The 19,975-nt window shown below is 36.1% G+C and overlaps 1 protein-coding gene across 3 annotated transcripts in view; it reads right to left on the reverse strand.

Annotated features, from left to right (window-relative positions):
* bmpr1bb (bone morphogenetic protein receptor, type IBb) overlaps positions 1 to 19,975 on the reverse strand; it is a 61,581-nt gene that overhangs the window by 5,856 nt on the left and 35,750 nt on the right. The gene's annotated exons all lie outside the window — the stretch shown is intronic.

Genomic DNA, 19,975 nt, shown 5'->3' on the forward strand with positions numbered 1-19,975 from the left:
ACATCTGCACACACTGGCAGTTCCAGCAAGGCCAAGGGAGTAAAACTTAAAAGACGGTGATGGGATTAAAGATGGGATCAATCAAAAGATCCAAACATTTCTGCTAATTTCAAACGGGTCTCTCTGAATTATATTTCTTATTCATATAAGGTTCAGTTGTGCCTGTGCTGGCACTGTTGCTATGGCAATCCAGTCCACAGAAAGTGTGAATGTGTGGTGCTGAATGCAACCCTGCTGTCCTGGACTGGACTCAATGTACCTGCATGAAGTCCGGAACAAGAATAGCACCATAGTGATGTGTATGGGTGTGTGTATGTGTGTGTGCACACTCAATTTCTGCAATGTGAAAAATAATCTAATTTTACTAAAGAGGAAACTAAATAATCTCTGCAGTTGGGTGCAGGATAAAAGTTATATATATACATATATATACATATATTGTAATTAGTATCAGTTATCAGCCCCAGCACTCCCGATATATCGGCGGATATCGGCAAAAGTCCAATTTTGTGCATCTCCTTCTATCTGTCATGATTAATGATTTCCATCCCCACCGGTTGCGTGATACACTTAAAAGACACCCTGATGTGTCCGATCACGATTAACTGATAAGTTTGTAAGTAACTGCTTACTAACCATGTGAATGTCTTCTGTACTGCAAACATTTTCTCAGAGTATAACATTTCCAACAGGCAGTCGTTGCTGTGAACGACGACGCACAAAAATACACACCAGTTGAGTCGGGCCAAGGGCAATGATATGGTACAGGTGTATTCACATAAACCAAAGAGAAAGATAAATATTATTGCTCTGGACTCGCTCGTCTTTAGAGGTGTGAACCTCTGCAGGTGGCGCAGAACACGGAGGAAATCCACTGCTGTGATTTAGACAAAAAAGTCTAACGTCTGTTTTGAGTTATACTCTAGTTAACAGTCAACAAGGTGCAATGTGACATGTGTAAACGTCTACTACTGATTTTAATGTTGATTATGAGGGGAAACAGAGGCAGAAAAAAAACTTTTTTTTAAATGTGTCCAGTAATATAAACTAACAGGCATGTAAATCAACAAACTTGTTATAAAGGAAAATTTGCAATTTTCTTCAACAGATCATTGGACAATTGTTAAGTGGACTTTTATTTCGGAGGCCACTGAGTAACAAAGACAGTTGAATATTTTTAGTTGAATATCTCGATGACCAATTTGCTTGGTATGCCACTGTCCTTTATTGTCAATGTAGCCAGGGCTTTGCACTTGGCAACAGGGAATAAAAGTAGTTCTGACAGCAGCTTGTCCCTCAAGTCCTTTGTGGTGAGATAACTGAACAGTGTTGTGCCACATGAGACGGACATCTTCCTCTGGCCATCTGTCTCACTCTCTCTATCTTCCTTCCTCTGCTATCTTCATTACAATATCAAGTTGACAACTGTACAGTGTAAAAAAAGACCAAGAAACACTTAAAATTAAAGCAAATCGGCAATTCTGAGTCTGTTTGAATGACAATGAAGGTCCAAAACAACTCTAAAGAAGACTTTGACGACTGAGGCCCAATCATAATATTTCTCATTTTACCCCCTACCTCATTTCCCTTGCCACTTGGGATTGGGTTAAAGAGGGTTATTGTTTAAATCTAATCCTATGAAATGGAGATTCAACAAAAAAAAACACTGTCAGCTGTTGTTATAACGTTATCTCTATCGTGGACTATAGGGAATTATTATTCACTTGTTAATTATGCATGATCACGTCTGAAGCAAAGTTAGAAAATTATCTTCATTGTCTGTGATTACATGTGGACTAGTTTATGGTCTCTACACAAGACAAGCTGTGTTGTGGTGACTTGAGTACAGCTACACAACTTGCTGACAAAAACATTTCTTTCTGACTTTTATAACATTCACCTTGAATTTGGTTCATCTGGAAATAAAAATATGCTATTCGGCCGTTGAACCTCACCAACCTCAACTGGGGGCACAATAAGCCTACACTATGATGTTTTGGTGTCATTTTGGATGACGTACTATAGACACTAATATTAAACATCATTATCCAAAATCACGAAAAATGTCATAGTAAAGTATGTCGTCAAAAATCACCAAAAAAAGTCATAGTATAGTATGTCGTCCAAAATCACAAAAAAAGTCATAGTATAGTATGTCGTCCAAAATCACCAAAAAACGTCAAAGTAAAGTATGCCGTCCAAAATAAGTCAAAAATGTCATAGTATAGTATGTCGTCCAAAATCAGTCAAAAATGTCATAGTATAGTATGTCGTCCAAAATCAGTCAAAAACGTCATAGTATAGTATGTCGGCCAAAATCACCTAAAAACGTCATAGTATAGTATGTCGTCCGTAATCAGTCAAAAATGCCATAGTATAGTTTGTCGTCCAAAATCACCTAAAAAGGTCATAGTATAGTATGTCGTCCAAAATCACCTAAAAACGTCATAGTATAGTATGTCGTCCAAAATCACCTAAAAACGTCATAGTATAGTATGTCGTCCAAAATCAGTCATAAACGTCATAGTATAGTATGTTGTCCAAAATGAGTCAATAATGCGGTAGTATAGTATGTCGTCCAAAATCACCAAAAAACGTCATAGTATAGTATGTGGTCCAAAATCAGTCAAAAATGTCATAGTATAGTATGTCGTCCAAAATCAGTCAAAAATGTCATAGTATAGTATGTCGTCCAAAATCACCAAAAAACGTCAAAGTATAGTATGCCGTCCAAAATCAGTCAAAAATGTCATAGTATAGTATGTCGTCCAAAATGAGTGACAAATGCCATAGTATTGTATGTTGTCCAAAATGAGTCAAAAAAGTCATAGTATAGTATGTCGTCAAAAATGTCATAGTATAGTATCTCGTCCAAAATGAGTCAAAAACGTCATAGTATAGTATGTCGCCCAAAATCAGTCATAAACGTCATAGTATAGTATGTCGTCCAAAATCTGTCAAAAAAGTCATAGTATAGTATGTCGTCCAAGTTGTCACAGTATGGTGTATTGTATTGTCTGACATTGTCTTAGTTGTCAGTCAGTGATGGGATTCGAACCAGTGTCCTTTAAGAGTTGGGTCTGTAGGGAAACATCACAAACCACTCAGCCAAATGAGACAGTGCCCTTTGTGTCCCAAAACCACCTAAAAACATCATAGTATAGTATGTCGTCCAAAATCAGTCAAAAACGTCATAGTATAGTATGTCGTCCAAAATCCCCTAAAAACGTCATAGTATAGTATGTCATCGCAAATTAGTCAAAAACGTCATAGTAAAGTATGTCGTCCAAAATCCCCTAAAAACGTCATAGTATAGTATGTCGTCCAAAATTAATCAAAAACGTCATAGTATAGTATGTCGTCCAAAATGAGTCAAAAATGTCATAGTATAGTATGTCGTCCAAAATCAGTCAAAAAAGTCATAGTATAGTATGTCGTCCAAAATGAGTCAAAAAAGTCATAGTATAGTATGTCGTCCAAAATCAGTCAAAAAAGTCATAGTATAGTATGTCGTCCAAAATCACCTAAAAATTTCATAGTAGTATGTCGTCCAAAATGAGTCAAAAACGTCATAGTATAGTATGTCGTCCAAAATGAGTCAAAAACGTCATAGTATAGTATGTCGTGCAAAATCACCTAAAAACGTCATAGTATAGTATGTCGTGCAAAATCACCTAAAAACGTCATAGTATAGTATGTCGTCCAAAATCACCTAAAAACGTCATAGTATAGTATGTCGTCCAAAATCACCTAAAAACGTCAAAGTATAGTATGTCGTCCAAAATCAGTCATAAACGTCATAGTATAGTATGTTGTCCAAAATGAGTCAATAATGCGGTAGTATAGTATGTCGTCCAAAATCACCAAAAAACGTCATAGTATAGTATGTCGTCCAAAATCAGTCAAAAAAGTCATAGTATAGTATGTCGTCCAAAATAAGTCAAAAATGCCATAGTATAGTATGTCGTCCAAAAACAGTCAAAAATGTTATAGTATAGTATGTCGTCCAAAATCAGTCAAAAATGTCATAGTATAGTATGTCGTCCAAAATCAGTCAAAAATGTCATAGTATAGTATGTCGTCCAAAATCACCAAAAAACGTCAAAGTATAGTATGCCGTCCAAAATCAGTCAAAAACGTCATAGTATAGTATGTCGTCCAAAATGAGTCAAAAACGTCATAGTATAGTATGTCGTGCAAAAACACCTAAAAACGTCATAGTATAGTATGTCGTGCAAAATCACCTAAAAACGTCATAGTATAGTATGTCGTCCAAAATCACCTAAAAACGTCATAGTATAGTATGTCGTCCAAAATCACCTAAAAACGTCATAGTATAGTATGTCGTCCAAAATCAGTCAAAAATGTCATAGTATAGTATGTCGTCCAAAATGAGTCAAAAATGCCATAGTATTGTTTGTTGTCCAAAATCAGTCAAAAACGTCATAGTATAGTATGTCGTCCAAAATCCCCTAAAAACGTCATAGTATAGTATGTCGTCCAAAATTAGTAAAAAATGCCATAGTATAGTATGTCGTCCAAAATCACCTAAAAACGTCATAGTATAGCATGTCGTCCGAAATGAGTCAAAAACGTCATAGTATAGTATGTCGTCCAAAATGAGTCAAAAATGTCATAGTATAGTATGTCGTCCAAAATCAGTCAAAAACGTCATAGTATAGTATGTCGTGCAAAATCACCTAAAAACGTCATAGTATAGTATGTCGTCCAAAATCAGTCAAAAACGTCATAGTATAGTATGTCGTCCAAAATCACCTAAAAACGTCATAGTATAGTATGTCGTCCAAAATAAGTCAAAAATGCCATAGTATAGTATGTCGTCCAAAAACAGTCAAAAATGTTATAGTATAGTATGTCGTCCAAAATTAGTCAAAAACGTCATAGGATAGTATGTCGTCCAAATTGAGTCAAAAACGTCATAGGATAGTATGTCGTCCAAATTGAGTCAAAAATGCCATAGTATATAGTATGTCGTCAAAAATCTGTAAAAAATGTCATAGTATAGTATGTCGTCCAAAATCCCCTAAAAACGTCATAGTATAGTATGTCATCGCAAATTAGTCAAAAACGTCATAGTAAAGTATGTCGTCCAAAATCCCCTAAAAACGTCATAGTATAGTATGTCGTCCAAAATTAATCAAAAACGTCATAGTATAGTATGTCGTCCAAAATGAGTCAAAAATGTCATAGTATAGTATGTCGTCCAAAATCAGTCAAAAAAGTCATAGTATAGTATGTCGTCCAAAATGAGTCAAAAAAGTCATAGTATAGTATGTCGTCCAAAATCAGTCAAAAAAGTCATAGTATAGTATGTCGTCCAAAATCACCTAAAAATTTCATAGTAGTATGTCGTCCAAAATGAGTCAAAAACGTCATAGTATAGTATGTCGTCCAAAATGAGTCAAAAACGTCATAGTATAGTATGTCGTGCAAAATCACCTAAAAACGTCATAGTATAGTATGTCGTGCAAAATCACCTAAAAACGTCATAGTATAGTATGTCGTCCAAAATCACCTAAAAACGTCATAGTATAGTATGTCGTCCAAAATCACCTAAAAACGTCAAAGTATAGTATGTCGTCCAAAATCAGTCATAAACGTCATAGTATAGTATGTTGTCCAAAATGAGTCAATAATGCGGTAGTATAGTATGTCGTCCAAAATCACCAAAAAACGTCATAGTATAGTATGTCGTCCAAAATCAGTCAAAAAAGTCATAGTATAGTATGTCGTCCAAAATAAGTCAAAAATGCCATAGTATAGTATGTCGTCCAAAAACAGTCAAAAATGTTATAGTATAGTATGTCGTCCAAAATCAGTCAAAAATGTCATAGTATAGTATGTCGTCCAAAATCAGTCAAAAATGTCATAGTATAGTATGTCGTCCAAAATCACCAAAAAACGTCAAAGTATAGTATGCCGTCCAAAATCAGTCAAAAACGTCATAGTATAGTATGTCGTCCAAAATGAGTCAAAAACGTCATAGTATAGTATGTCGTGCAAAAACACCTAAAAACGTCATAGTATAGTATGTCGTGCAAAATCACCTAAAAACGTCATAGTATAGTATGTCGTCCAAAATCACCTAAAAACGTCATAGTATAGTATGTCGTCCAAAATCACCTAAAAACGTCATAGTATAGTATGTCGTCCAAAATCAGTCAAAAATGTCATAGTATAGTATGTCGTCCAAAATGAGTCAAAAATGCCATAGTATTGTTTGTTGTCCAAAATCAGTCAAAAACGTCATAGTATAGTATGTCGTCCAAAATCCCCTAAAAACGTCATAGTATAGTATGTCGTCCAAAATTAGTAAAAAATGCCATAGTATAGTATGTCGTCCAAAATCACCTAAAAACGTCATAGTATAGCATGTCGTCCGAAATGAGTCAAAAACGTCATAGTATAGTATGTCGTCCAAAATGAGTCAAAAATGTCATAGTATAGTATGTCGTCCAAAATCAGTCAAAAACGTCATAGTATAGTATGTCGTGCAAAATCACCTAAAAACGTCATAGTATAGTATGTCGTCCAAAATCAGTCAAAAACGTCATAGTATAGTATGTCGTCCAAAATCACCTAAAAACGTCATAGTATAGTATGTCGTCCAAAATAAGTCAAAAATGCCATAGTATAGTATGTCGTCCAAAAACAGTCAAAAATGTTATAGTATAGTATGTCGTCCAAAATTAGTCAAAAACGTCATAGGATAGTATGTCGTCCAAATTGAGTCAAAAACGTCATAGGATAGTATGTCGTCCAAATTGAGTCAAAAATGCCATAGTATATAGTATGTCGTCAAAAATCTGTAAAAAATGTCATAGTATAGTATGTCGTCCAAAATCAGTCAAAAATGTCATAGTACAGTATGTCGTCCAAAATGAGTCACAAATGCCATAGTATTGTATGTTGTCCAAAATGAGTCAAAAAAGTCATAGTATAGTATGTCGTCCAAAATGAGTCAAAAATGTCATAGTATAGTATCTCGTCCAAAATGAGTCAAAAACGTCATAGTATAGTATGTCGCCCAAAATCAGTCATACACGTCATAGTATAGTATGTCGTCCAAAATCAGTCAAAAACGTCATAGTATAGTATGTTGTCCAAAATCCCCTAAAAACGTCATAGCATAGTATGTCGACCAAAATTAGTCAAAAACGTCATAGTATAGTATGTCGTCCAAAATCACCTAAAAACGTAAAAGTATAGTATGTCGTCCAAAATCAGTCAAAAACGTCATAGTATAGTATGTCGGCCAAAATCACCTAAAAACTTCATAGTATAGTATGTCGTCCAAAATGAGTCAAAAACGTCATAGTATAGTATGTCGTCCAAAATGAGTCAAAAATGTCATAGTATAGTATGTCGTCCAAAATACCCTAAAAACTTCATAGTATAGTATGTCGTCCAAAATGAGTCAAAAAGTCATAGTATAGTATGTCGTGCAAAATCACCTAAAAAGGTCATAGTATAGTATGTCGTCCAAAATGAGTCAAAAACGTCATAGTATAGTATGTCGTCCAAATTGAGTCAAAAATGCCATAGTATATAGTATGTCGTCCAAAATCTGTAAAAAATGTCATAGTACAGTATGTCTTTCAAAATGAGTCACAAATGCCATAGTATTGTATGTTGTCCAAAATGAGTCAAAAAAGTCATAGTATAGTATGTCGTCCAAAATGAGTCAAAAATGTCATAGTATAGTATGTCGTCCAAAATGAGTCAAAAACGTCATAGTATAGTATGTCGTCCAAATTGTCACAGTATGGTGTATTGTATTGTCTGACATAGTCTTAGTTGTCAGTCAGTGATGGGATTCGAACCAGTGTCCTTTATGAGTTGGGTCTGTAGGGAAACATCACAAACCACTCAGCCAAATGAGACAGTGCCCTTTGTGTCCCAAAACCACCTAAAAACGTCATAGTATAGTATGTCGTCCAAAATGAGTCAAAAAAGTCATAGTATAGTACGTCGTCCAAAATCCCCTAAAAACGTCATAGTATAGTATGTCGTCCAAAATGAGTCAAAAATGCCATAGTATAGTATGTCGTCCAAAATCAGTCAAAAACGTCATAGTATAGTATGTCGTCCAAAATTAGTCAAAAACATCATAGTATAGTATGTCGTCCAAAATGACTCAAAAACGTCATAGTATAGTATGTCGTCCAAAATTAGTCAAAAACGTCATAGTATAGTATGTCGTCCAAAATCACCTAAAAAAGTCATTGTATAGTATGTCTTCCAAAATCACCTAAAAAAGTCATAGTATAGTATGTCGTCCAAAATGAGTCAAAAATGTCATAGTATAGTATGTCGTCCAAAATCAGTCAAAAGTGCCATAGTATAGTATGTCGTCCAAAATCACTCAAAAAAGTCATAGCATAGTATGTCGTCCAAATTCATTTAAAAATGCCATAGTATAGTATGTCGTCTAAATTGTCACAGTATGGTGTATTGTATTGTCCGAAATGACCTAAATTGTCAGTCAGTGATGGGATTTGAACCAGTGTCCTTTAAGGGTTGGGTCTGTAGGGAAACGTTACAAACCGCTCAGCCATATGAGACAGTGCCCTTTGTGTCCCAAAATCACCTTAAAATGTCATAGTAGTATGTCGTCCAAAATAAGACAAATATGCCATAGTCTAGTATGTCGTCCAAAATGAATCAAAAATGTCATAGTATAGTATGTCGTCCAAAATCACCTAAAAAAGTCATCGTATAGTATGTCTTCCAAAATCACCTAAAAAAGTCATAGTATAGTATGTCGTCCAAAATGAGTCAAAAACTTCATAGTATAGTATGTCGTCCAAAATCTGTCAAAAAAGTCATAGTATAGTATGTCGTCTAAATTGTCACAGTATGGTGTATTGTATTGTCCGAAATGACCTAAATTGTCAGTCAGTGATGGGATTTAAACCAGTGTCCTTTAAAGGCGACATAGAATGCTTGTATCACACATTTATGTTAGTTATGGAGGTCTACTTACATATATTAACTTGTTTTCATGATTAAAAACCTCCTAATCGCTGCAAACGAGCCGATCAAAATATCTCCTCGCTGACGCTCTCGTCAGCCGCGCTGTTTCAGACCAAACAGTTGCTGTGATTGGCCAGCCAACGAGAGCTTTCCTACTGTCCTGTGATTGGCCAGGTACCTGGAAGTGACGTAATAGATAGGCCAGCGCTCAGATACACAGCTCCCCCTCTGGCACGGTGGATGCTCTGCATCTCAGCAGCTACAACGATACTAGTTCTTCTTCTTCTTCTGCGGTTGAATGTACGCAACCGGATGTGCCCGGACTAGTGCCCGCACCGGGAGGCGCTACGGTGGTGAGGATTTCTGATGACGACATCAAATTAAGGAAGTGTCGATCCGCTTCGCAGAGCCCAGGAAAACAATACAACACTATTTTCTCAGCAGTGGCTGAACTGTTTGTTCTGAAACTTTAGGGTTTCATAAACGAGGTAATGACGCAGATACACACAAAAACGCAGCGTTAATTGGAGCTTCCGGTCTATGTCACCTTCAAGGGTTGGGTCTGTAGGGAAACATCACAAACCACTCAGCCAAATGAGACAGTACCCTTTGTGTCTCAAAATCACCTTAAAATGTCATATTAGTATGTCGTCCAATATAAGTCAAATATGCCATAGTCTAGTATGTCGTCCAAAATGAGTCAAAAATGCCATAGTATAGTATGATGTCCAAAATCACCTAAAAACGTCATATGTCGTCCAAAATGAGTCAAAAATGCCATAGTATAGTATGATGTCCAAAATGAGTCAAAAACGTCATAGTATAATATGTCGTCCAAAATCACCTAAAAAAGTCATTGTATAGTATGTCGTCCAAAATCACCTAAAAAAGTCATAGTATGGTATGTCGTCCAAAATGAGTCAAAAACGTCATAGTATAGTATGTCGTCCAAAATCTGTCAAAATGTCATAGTATAGTATGTCGTCCAAAATCAGTCAAAAATGTCATAGTATAGTATGTCGTCCAAAATGAGTCAAAAAAGTCATAGCATAGTATGTCGTCCAAAATCTGTCAAAAATGCCATAGTAAAGTATGTCGTCCAAAATCAGTCAAAAAAGTCATCGTAAAAGTATGTCGTCCAAATTCATTCAAAAAAGTCATAGTATAGTATGTCGTCCAAAATCTGTCAAAAATGCCATAGTATAGTATGTCGTCCAAAATCAGTCAAAAAAGTCATAGTATAGTATGTCATCCAAAATCAGTCAAAAATGCCATAGTATAGTATGTCGTCCAAAATCAGTCAAAAAAGTAATAGTATAGTATGTCATCCAAAATGAGTCAAAAACGTCATAGTATAGTATGTCGTCCAAAATCAGTCAAAAAAGCCATAGTATAGTATGATGTCCAAAATGAGTCAAAAACGTCATAGCATAGTATGTCGTCCAAAATCTGTCAAAAATGCCATAGTAAAGTATGTCGTCCAAAATCAGTCAAAAAAGTCATCGTAAAAGTATGTCGTCCAAATTCATTCAAAAAAGTCATAGTATAGTATGATGTCCAAAATGAGTCAAAAACGTCATAGTATAGTTTGTCGTCCAAAATCACCTAAAAACGTCATAGTATAGTATGTCGTCCAAAATCACCTAAAAACGTCATAGTATAGTATGTCGTCCAAAATAAGTCAAAAATGCCATAGTATAGTATGTCGTCCAAAAACAGTCAAAAATGTTATAGTATAGTATGTCGTCCAAAATTAGTCAAAAACGTCATAGGATAGTATGTCGTCCAAATTGAGTCAAAAACGTCATAGGATAGTATGTCGTCCAAATTGAGTCAAAAATGCCATAGTATATAGTATGTCGTCAAAAATCTGTAAAAAATGTCATAGTATTGTATGTTGTCCAAAATGAGTCAAAAAAGTCATAGTATAGTATGTCGTCCAAAATGAGTCAAAAATGTCATAGTATAGTATCTCATCCAAAATGAGTCAAAAACGTCATAGTATAGTATGTCGTCCAAAATCAGTCAAAAAAGCCATAGTATAGTATGATGTCCAAAATGAGTCAAAAACGTCATAGTATAGTATGTCGTCCAAAATCAGTCAAAAAAGTCATAGTATAGTATGTCGTCCAAAATCAGTCAAAAATGCCATAGTATAGTATGTTGTCCAAAATGAGTCAAAAACGTCATAGTATAGTATGTCGTCCAAAATCCCCTAAAAACGTCATAGTATAGTATGTCGTCCAAAATCCCCTAAAAACGTCATAGTATAGTATGTCGTCCAAAATGAGTCAAAAACGTCATAGTATAGTATGTCGTCCAAAATGAGTCAAAAACGTCATAGTATAGTATGTCGTCCGTAATCAGTCAAAAATGCCATAGTATAGTTTGTCGTCCAAAATCACCTAAAAACGTCATAGTATAGTATGTCGTCCAAAATCACCTAAAAACGTCATAGTATAGTATGTCGTCCAAAATAAGTCAAAAATGCCATAGTATAGTATGTCGTCCAAAAACAGTCAAAAATGTTATAGTATAGTATGTCGTCCAAAATTAGTCAAAAACGTCATAGGATAGTATGTCGTCCAAATTGAGTCAAAAACGTCATAGGATAGTATGTCGTCCAAAATCAGTCAAAAAAGTCATCGTAAAAGTATGTCGTCCAAATTCATTCAAAAAAGTCATAGTATAGTATGTCGTCCAAAATCTGTCAAAAATGCCATAGTATAGTATGTCGTCCAAAATCAGTCAAAAAAGTCATAGTATAGTATGTCATCCAAAATCAGTCAAAAATGCCATAGTATAGTATGTCGTCCAAAATCAGTCAAAAAAGTAATAGTATAGTATGTCATCCAAAATGAGTCAAAAACGTCATAGTATAGTATGTCGTCCAAAATCAGTCAAAAAAGCCATAGTATAGTATGATGTCCAAAATGAGTCAAAAACGTCATAGCATAGTATGTCGTCCAAAATCTGTCAAAAATGCCATAGTAAAGTATGTCGTCCAAAATCAGTCAAAAAAGTCATCGTAAAAGTATGTCGTCCAAATTCATTCAAAAAAGTCATAGTATAGTATGATGTCCAAAATGAGTCAAAAACGTCATAGTATAGTATGTCGTCCAAAATCAGTCAAAAAAGTCATAGTATAGTATGTCATCCAAAATCAGTCAAAAATGCCATAGTATAGTATGTCGTCCAAAATCAGTCAAAAAAGTAATAGTATAGTATGTCATCCAAAATGAGTCAAAAACGTCATAGTATAGTATGTCGTCCAAAATCAGTCAAAAAAGCCATAGTATAGTATGATGTCCAAAATGAGTCAAAAACGTCATAGTATAGTATGTCGTCCAAAATCAGTCAAAAAAGTCATAGTATAGTATGTCGTCCAAAATCAGTCAAAAATGCCATAGTATAGTATGTTGTCCAAAATGAGTCAAAAACGTCATAGTATAGTATGTCGTCCAAAATCCCCTAAAAACGTCATAGTATAGTATGTCGTCCAAAATCCCCTAAAAACGTCATAGTATAGTATGTCGTCCAAAATGAGTCAAAAACGTCATAGTATAGTATGTCGTCCAAAATGAGTCAAAAACGTCATAGTATAGTATGTCGTCCGTAATCAGTCAAAAATGCCATAGTATAGTTTGTCGTCCAAAATCACCTAAAAACGTCATAGTATAGTATGTCGTCCAAAATCACCTAAAAACGTCATAGTATAGTATGTCGTCCAAAATAAGTCAAAAATGCCATAGTATAGTATGTCGTCCAAAAACAGTCAAAAATGTTATAGTATAGTATGTCGTCCAAAATTAGTCAAAAACGTCATAGGATAGTATGTCGTCCAAATTGAGTCAAAAACGTCATAGGATAGTATGTCGTCCAAATTGAGTCAAAAATGCCATAGTATATAGTATGTCGTCAAAAATCTGTAAAAAATGTCATAGTATTGTATGTTGTCCAAAATGAGTCAAAAAAGTCATAGTATAGTATGTCGTCCAAAATGAGTCAAAAATGTCATAGTATAGTATCTCATCCAAAATGAGTCAAAAACGTCATAGTATAGTATGTCGTCCAAAATCAGTCAAAAAAGCCATAGTATAGTATGATGTCCAAAATGAGTCAAAAACGTCATAGTATAGTATGTCGTCCAAAATCAGTCAAAAAAGTCATAGTATAGTATGTCGTCCAAAATCAGTCAAAAATGCCATAGTATAGTATGTTGTCCAAAATGAGTCAAAAACGTCATAGTATAGTATGTCGTCCAAAATCCCCTAAAAACGTCATAGTATAGTATGTCGTCCAAAATCCCCTAAAAACGTCATAGTATAGTATGTCGTCCAAAATGAGTCAAAAACGTCATAGTATAGTATGTCGTCCAAAATGAGTCAAAAACGTCATTGTATAGTATGTCGTCCGTAATCAGTCAAAAATGCCATAGTATAGTTTGTCGTCCAAAATCACCTAAAAACGTCATAGTATAGTATGTCGTCCAAAATCACCTAAAAACGTCATAGTATAGTATGTCGTCCAAAATAAGTCAAAAATGCCATAGTATAGTATGTCGTCCAAAAACAGTCAAAAATGTTATAGTATAGTATGTCGTCCAAAATTAGTCAAAAACGTCATAGGATAGTATGTCGTCCAAATTGAGTCAAAAACGTCATAGGATAGTATGTCGTCCAAATTGAGTCAAAAATGCCATAGTATATAGTATGTCGTCAAAAATCTGTAAAAAATGTCATAGTATTGTATGTTGTCCAAAATGAGTCAAAAAAGTCATAGTATAGTATGTCGTCCAAAATGAGTCAAAAATGTCATAGTATAGTATCTCGTCCAAAATGAGTCGAAAACGTCATAGTATAGTATGTCGCCCAAAATCAGTCATACACGTCATAGTATAGTATGTCGTCCAAAATCTGTCAAAAAAGTCATAGTATAGTATGTCGTCCAAATTGTCACAGTATGGTGTATTGTATTGTCTGACATTGTCTTAGTTGTCAGTCAGTGATGGGATTCGAACCAGTGTCCTTTAAGAGTTGGGTCTGTAGGGAAACATCACAAACCACTCAGCCAAATGAGACAGTGCCCTTTGTGTCCCAAAACCACCTAAAAACATCATAGTATAGTATGTCGTCCAAAATTAATCAAAAACGTCATAGTATAGTATGTCGTCCAAAATCCCCTAAAAACGTCATAGTATAGTATGTCGTCCAAAATTAGTCAAAAACGTCATAGTATAGTATGTCGTCCAAAATGAGTCAAAAATGCCATAGTATAGTATGTCGTCCAAAATGAGTCAAAAATGCCATAGTATTGTTTGTTGTCCAAAATCAGTCAAAGACGTCATAGTATAGTATGTCGTCCAAAATCAGTCAAAAACGTCATAGTATAGTATGTTGTCCAAAATCCCCTAAAAACGTCATAGCATAGTATGTCGACCAAAATTAGTCAAAAACGTCATAGCATAGTATGTCGTCCAAAATCAGTCAAAAACGTCATAGTATAGTATGTCGGCCAAAATCACCTAAAAACTTCATAGTATAGTATGTCGTCCAAAATGAGTCAGAAACGTCATAGTATAGTATGTCGTCCAAAATGAGTCAAAAATGTCATAGTATAGTATGTCGTCCAAAATACCCTAAAAACTTCATAGTATAGTATGTCGTCCAAAATGAGTCAAAAAGTCATAGTATAGTATGTCGTGCAAAATCACCTAAAAACGTCATAGTATAGTATGTCGTCCAAAATGAGTCAAAAACGTCATAGTATAGTATGTCGTCCAAATTGAGTCAAAAATGCCATAGTATATAGTATGTCGTCCAAAATCTGTAAAAAATGTCATAGTACAGTATGTCGTCCAAAATGAGTCACAAATGCCATAGTATTGTATGTTGTCCAAAATGAGTCAAAAAAGTCATAGTATAGTATGTCGTCCAAAATGAGTCAAAAATGTCATAGTATAGTATGTCGTCCAAAATGAGTCAAAAACGTCATAGTATAGTATGTCGCCCAAAATCAGTCATAAACGTCATAGTATAGTATGTCGTCCAAAATCAGTCAAAAAAGTCATAGTATAGTATGTCGTCCAAAATGAGTCAAAAACGTCATAGTATAGTATGTCGTCCAAAATCAGTCAAAAAAGTCATAGTATAGTATGTCGTCCAAAATCACCTAAAAAAGTCATAGTATAGTATGTCGTCCAAAATCACCTAAAAATTTCATATTGGTATGTCGTCCAAAATGAGTCAAAAACGTCATAGTATAGTATGTCGTCCAAAATGAGTCAAAAATGCCATAGTATAGTATGTCGTCCAAAATCAGTCAAAAACGTCATAGTATAGTATGTCGTCCAAAATTAGTCAAAAAAGTCATAGTATAGTATGTCGTCCAAAATTAGTCAAAAACGTCATAGTATAGTATGTCGTCCAAAATGAGTCAAAAAAGTCATAGTATAGTATGTCGTCCAAAATCAGTCAAAAAAGTCATAGTATAGTATGTCGTCCAAAATCACCTAAAAAAGTCATTGTATAGTATGTCGTCCAAAATGAGTCAAAAACATCATAGTATAGTATGTCGTCCAAAATCTGTCAAAAATGTCATAGTATAGTATGTCGTCCAAAATCAGTCAAAAATGTCATAGTATAGTATGTCGTCCAAAATCAGTCAAAAATGCCATAGTAAAGTATGTCGTCCAAAATCAGTCAAAAAAGTCATCGTATAGTATGTCGTCCAAATTCATTCAAAAAAGTCATAGTATAGTATGTCGTCCAAAATCAGTCAAAAAAGTCATAGTATAGTATGTCGTCCAAAATCAGTCAAAAAAGTCATAGTATAGTATGTCGTCCAAAATGTGACTAAAATGTCATAGTATAGTATGTCGTCCAAAATCAGTCAAAAAAGTCATAGTATAGTATGTCGTCCAAAATCAGTCAAAAAAGTCATAGTATAGTATGTCGTCTAAATTGTCACAGTATGGTGTATTGTATTGTCCGAAATGACCTAAATTGTCAGTCAGTGATGGGATTTGAACCAGTGTCCTTTAAGGGTTGGGTCTGTAGGGAAACATCACAAACCACTCAGCCGAATGAGACAGTGCCCTTTTTGTCCCAAAATCATCTTAAAATGTCATAGTAGTTTGTCGTCCAAAATAAGTCAAATATGCCATAGTATAGTATGTCGTCCAAAATGAATCAAAAATGCCATAGTATAGTATGTCGTCCAAAATGAATCAAATATGTCATAGTATAGTATGTCGTCCAAAATGAATCAAAAATGCCATAGTATAGTATGTCGTCCAAAATGAGTCAAAAACGTCATAGTTTGTATGTCGTCCAAAATGAGTCAAAAACGTCATAGTATAGTATGTCGTCCAAAATCAGCCAATAATATCATAGTATAGTATGTCGTCTAAAATCAGCCGAAAATGTCATAGTATAGTATGTTGTTCAAATAGAAGTGTTGGGGGGAAGGGGGAAATGGGATTGAGCCACTAAAGCAGTCACAAGTTAGTGTCCATCCATCAATCAAACACAAAAATAGCTTATTTGCAACCTGAATACCAGCTCGCCATTGAGAAAAAAGGACCCAAATTATAATCCCAGAAGAGAATGTGATCAAAGGTCTGAATCAAAATGTGGTGTGATATAACACAGTGCAATTCTTTTGTCCTTTTAACCCTAATCTGTGACTGACTCTGAGAGAGGGGAAGTTTGTGGAGGTGTTGTGATCCTCCCTCACAGTGGCCTTGGATTGTCTATCGCATCTGCACTGTGAGTGTGCCTAAGAAAACACAAGGCAGGAATGTTGCACCGAGGTACAAGTCTTTTGAATTCACTCAGTCCATATCAGCACTGTTTCATTTATTTATTTATTTATTTTTTATAAAGATGAAGGTCACCTCAGAGGGAAGAGAAACAGAAAAAACTTGCGTCAGGAGATGAGTTTTGAGGTAAGGTGAGAGAAGGTCTTGTGTATAATCTACAGCCTTGAATAACTTTAAACAACATCTATGCAAAACTTAACTCAAAAAAATAACAACAACTCAAAGTCAGATGTGTTGCCTTTAGACGTTCACAGTAGGGAACAGTGACATTTGTCAACATTATAACTTATATCTCCAATTCAATAAATCAGATTGATCACAAATTAAAAAGTGCACAAAGAAAATTGCACATACCTGTATGTGTTTACAAAGAAGATTTTAATTCTTATTTGTATGGTGCTGTTTATTAAAAAACAGACCATCTAGCGACCAAGGCAGTTATAAAAGTAGACTGATTTTAAGGAGATTTATCATACTGGTTTACTTTTCTACAGAGTCACTATGTGTCCAACAGACTGTTAAAGACGCTAAAGGATGTAAAGTCAGCGGGAGTCGTGAGGGAGAGGCCATCGTTGATACACTGACATCTATAAACAGAGAGCTGCTTTTCTTTCATAGTTACATCATTTGACAAGGACAAATAATTCAACTCATCGCCCAAGGAAGTAGACACGACTGAACACATCTGTGGGGATAAAATAAAACATCGACTTTTTATCATTTATACATCACACTAGGCTCACACACACACGCATTTGCTGTGTCAGCTACAGGGCACACTCAAGGTCACCCCGAAATCTGATCTGCATCCCCCACACATTCCACAGGCTGCTCCTCAACCTAGACACACACACACAAACACACACTCAGAGAGAGAGAGAGAGAGAGAGAGAGAGAGAGAGAGAGAGAGCGAGAGAGAGAGAGAGAGAGAGAGAGAGAGAGAGAGAGAGAGAGAGAGAGAGAGATACAGTATACATAAAAAAAAAAGTTTGCCAGATGAGGCCAACCTGGAAGTAAGACTATATTGAATAGCCACCAGGAGGTGTTGATAGTCTCAGTCACTATTTTCAGGGTTTTCCTTCAACAGAACAAGACGTCAATTTTGAAAATTATGCGCCTAAAAAAGGTGACAAAGTACAACACTTCTAAGTGGACACTTGTGTGATTGACAGGTGGTAGCGTACCTGTGATCTATGGCGCTGTTTGAAACCCAAATCTCAAAGGTTGATGTGTACCACAGTTACCACATGATTACAACATGAGTCAATAAAAAAAAAAAACCTTTAAAAAAAAAATGGTGGTTGTGTTCCTCCCACTTCTTCTCATCCATATTCATTAATATTATTTTTCACATCTGGATTTCTCCATTGCAGCAGACACAGGGGTTTTTAGTCGTGTCACTCTTACCAGAAACTCAAGTTGTGCTTGACTGGAGAGCTGCAGGGGATCGATAAAAATACCGTTATAATAATGGGTTTTCTTTTTCCATCAGGAGTTAACTGGGAATCGACGCAAGATAGAATTACTGATGTTGCCAGTGATGAGATTATAGAGAAATGTTAACAGGGGAATTTCATTTCGATGAATCTGCAAAAAGGAACGGGAGATCTCACGCCAGTGTATCTGTGAGCTGAGTACCTCACACACACGCTGAGTAGGAAGGGAGACAAGTTTCTCCAGGTGGCCGTGATAAATCACCGACTCAAAGGAGACATCTTCCTCAGTGTCTCCAGCATGCACTCTGACCCTGAGGGGTCACTGCCAACCTGCAAAGGGGTCATGCATCCTCCTCCACCCTACCACCCCACTCTCCACCCTCTTAACCCCCAACATGCTTCAAAAGCCTCTGCCACACGAACCACTCACACATGTGCACACCCAGTCCATGTGCAAACCCAAGAATGTGTCTGAAGGAGCGCATTCCTCACTCACTCCTCCAGCTCCGCGGCGCTCACTGACACCAGGTCATCTGTTTCCACCGCGCAGCGCTCCAGCAACCTGTTCTGCGTTTCCAGGCCGTGACCATGTTGCCTCTGTTGCGGAACGGGACGGACGCTCACTGTGAGCAATAGTGCCGCACCAAATTTATGATGGGAGACCTGCTGAACCAACTGACTGGCTGCACAGAGGAAACTTTGCAGATGGGTGTGAATACAGCGGAGAGCTGCTATATCCACAACAGAATACTGAAAAACAGACAGACGTATACTCGAGCAAAGACAGTATAAGAAATGGACACAGTCTTCCACCAAGGTGGGATTTCCACTGGTTGCAAATATGCTCAGTTTGAATGGAAGTCTATGAGAAAATGAGTCTACTTCTCCCTAAGGTCAACAAACATTTTACATCAGGAGATAAAGGTCTCGATCCTTATTTCTGTGTCAACATAGTGTGATGCCAATTTTGTAAATAGACAACTTGTTCTTTTTCTTTTGACTTTTTTTTATAATCCCCAATGGGAAATACATTTTCCGCATTTATCTCATCCTCCTACTAGAAACCTTCCTAGAATTAGCAGCGCCCGAGGAGCAATGGGGGTTGGGTACCTTGTTCAGGGGTACCCCAGCCCTTTGACCTGGTGGGGTCTCAAACCAGCATCCCTCCAGTTACAAGCCAAGTTTGTGGCCACACATGTGAAGTAACCAGAGTGATTGCCAGCTGCTTTTGTCCAATAGGAGCCTGTGTTGCAGGAAATGCCTCACAATTGAGGGTTGCAAATCATGAACATGGCAAAAATCATGATACTGGAGACTTCAAAACAGGAGTTCAGATTCTTATCTTACCTTGTTTGTCTGAATGATGTGAAAGGTTTAGATTGACACATTCATGTCATATGAAAACACGCAATATGCATTGAGAAGCTCATTATATTATGTTAACATCCAAAGTACCGTCATGCGGAGTCTGTTTCAGACCAACAGATACGTGCGCTTTAACTCACGCCCACAGACTGATAGACACACCACAGGTGTAGAAGTTGGAATGCTATAAAAAAAGAGCGTATTGATCGCATTGTGAGAGTGTGCAGGTGCTTGCATTTCATTCCAACGAATATCTGAATCTCGAGCCCAAATTCTCTTACTTATTTCTTTTTTTTCTTTGAAGAAAGAAGTTTTTTTATATATATAAAAAAATCATCTATCCACGATTGCCCAT

This window comes from Solea solea, chromosome 19 (genome assembly GCF_958295425.1).
Source record: "Solea solea chromosome 19, fSolSol10.1, whole genome shotgun sequence".
Classification (NCBI taxonomy): Eukaryota; Metazoa; Chordata; class Actinopteri; order Pleuronectiformes; family Soleidae; genus Solea; species Solea solea.